The sequence below is a fragment of the Octopus bimaculoides genome, chromosome 11 (genome assembly GCF_001194135.2).
Source record: "Octopus bimaculoides isolate UCB-OBI-ISO-001 chromosome 11, ASM119413v2, whole genome shotgun sequence".
NCBI classification, from domain to species: Eukaryota; Metazoa; Mollusca; class Cephalopoda; order Octopoda; family Octopodidae; genus Octopus; species Octopus bimaculoides.
In genome coordinates this window covers 74,598,494-74,600,707 of record NC_068991.1, presented here as the reverse complement: position 1 = coordinate 74,600,707, position 2,214 = coordinate 74,598,494, and the positions used below count along the sequence as shown (strand labels likewise).

At 31.3% G+C, this 2,214-nt stretch overlaps 1 protein-coding gene and 1 long non-coding RNA gene across 2 annotated transcripts in view; both read left to right on the top strand.

Moving 5' to 3' along the window:
- The window catches only part of LOC106867571 (organic anion transporter 3), a 67,151-nt gene that overhangs the window by 23,999 nt on the left and 40,938 nt on the right, over positions 1-2,214 (top strand). The gene's annotated exons all lie outside the window — the stretch shown is intronic.
- The window catches only part of LOC128249106 (uncharacterized), a 4,021-nt gene that overhangs the window by 826 nt on the left and 981 nt on the right, over positions 1-2,214 (top strand). The window lies entirely within an intron of this gene.

The following is a 2,214-nucleotide window of genomic DNA, read 5'->3' as shown; positions in this document are numbered from 1 at the left end:
TAGGGAATAAATTTCATAGTTATGATTAGTAGCGTTAAATGCATATAATTAGCTTTAGAATACACTTTAAACATTACATAATTATATAAAATTAGAATAAATAACTACTTTTTTACTAATAAAGAATTCAACGACAATATGTGCATTCTTTTACAATGTTTTATAGCATTATTTACGTAATACATAAATTTCGTATGTGTTATAGTTATTATTTTTTGTAGATCGAAAGGTTTTAAGTATTTTAAATCTTCAATAAACAATATACTTTAGGTAGACCTTCTTTTTCGATGATTTCGTTATTTTTGTAGTAGATATAATACGTATTTATCTCTGGGTAATGGACGCCATATTTATCACGTGACGTTTCTGTATAAATGCTAAAGTACACTTATTTCGGTTTAATTTACAGTATTTCGCCGGCAGATAAGCCATGATTTTTAAATTTATTCTAAACAATATCGACATACGTCCCTTATACACTAACACGTATTTACATTTATTTACCTTTTCCATCATCAATTAATCTTGTTCACAATAATACTCTATTTGAATATTTTTAGCTCGTAACTATTAATAATAATATTAATGTCTTTAACTTAGGGATTACATTTCAGGTTTTGTTTCTTTATATATATTTTTCATTCCTTATTTTTATTCCTTATCATATTATGAGGCAAGTTAAACTTTTAGGTTTTAGGTTTTTTTAGGAATTTGACCTGAGGAGTGACTACTTTTGGGAGTAAAATCAGTTTTCCGCTCTAATGAACTTGGATATGGTTTTCTTAAATGATTTTATATAGTCCTAATTCAGCCATGAAACGCGCGTAGTCGATGTACAAGTACTTACTTTTATACATTATATTATTGTATTAATTTTTATTGTTCAATTTATACTTTATTTGATATTTAGATTAATATTTTTATGATGAATGTTTCTGTGTATGGTATTCGCTGTAATTTTAAAAGTATTTGCTCTTATATATTATATGATTGTAATAATCTTACTGTTCAATATTTTATATTATTAAAATTTTAGATTAGTATTTTGTATGGTATATGTCTCACAACATGGTTTTGGACAGGTTCTTCTGACGTTGGCAAGTTTGTTACTGTCTATGTAGGGTCTTACTTCAAAGTGTTTCTGTTTCCAGTTTAAGTAGGTTTGTACAGTATTAGATTTATTTGTTGGGAAATACATGGCATGATACAAGGCCTTAAGAACTTCTTTATTATCTCCCCTAGAGTATTTTACATTCTTTTTATTTTGGTTATTTGATGATGAGCAAGGATGGTCATCTGTTGGAATATTCCGGTTGTGGGGTACTTCCAGCTCCTGTTTTTGAGAGGATTTGAACCAGTAGCTGATTTTTCGTACTCAATCTGGTTCCTCACTCGGGTACGCAGCCCTTGATGTTCCAGGTGATGACTGAACCGGTTTGTATTTTGCTTTGTTATTGCTTGAGGCATAACGAGCGTGGACGTTGATATTAGGGGACGGATATGTCTGTTTAGGGTTAATTTTTTTGAGACACCACCGCCTCCTAATTCTCTGAATGAAAACATTGCTCGTAACGTTGCTTTTTAAGGCTAACAGATCTGTATTAGTATGTATTTTTTTGTTGATATATTTGTCTCCGGGCATAGTTTCTTGTGGTGTTTTTAAACTTATGAATTGTTCACTCTGTCTGTGTTAGTTCGAAAAATTAAAAAAAAATTGGGGTTTTTTGCTTCGTTTTCACAAACGAAACAAAAAACCCCCAATTGTTTTCATATGCGTGTATGTGTGTCCTGTAAATTTCACGTAGTTGTGTAAACATTGGGATGTATGTGTAGTCCTAAGGGCATTAAAATGTATATATGATTGTGTAGACATTCGAGCGTATGCGTAATTAATCTATTTGCGTACTTACTGTTTTGTTCCAATGATATTTTATAATTTGTAAACTTTCCGACGTTGATTTCGCATGTCTTTCACACATATTGCATTGGAGAAACTTTGGCACATCGTGCATGGGAGAAACTGTGCTTTATATGGCAGCAAAATTTCGTTTTTGTGATTATTTTCGTTAAAAGATCGCTTCCTTCTAGTCTTCCACGGGTTTCTTTATCTTATTCCACCGATGTTATTAGATTAGATTTGTTTTTGAATGGAGAGCCCGGTGTAGCACATCCATGTTGTTATTCAGCGCGTGGACTTCTTCTTCTTCTTCTTCT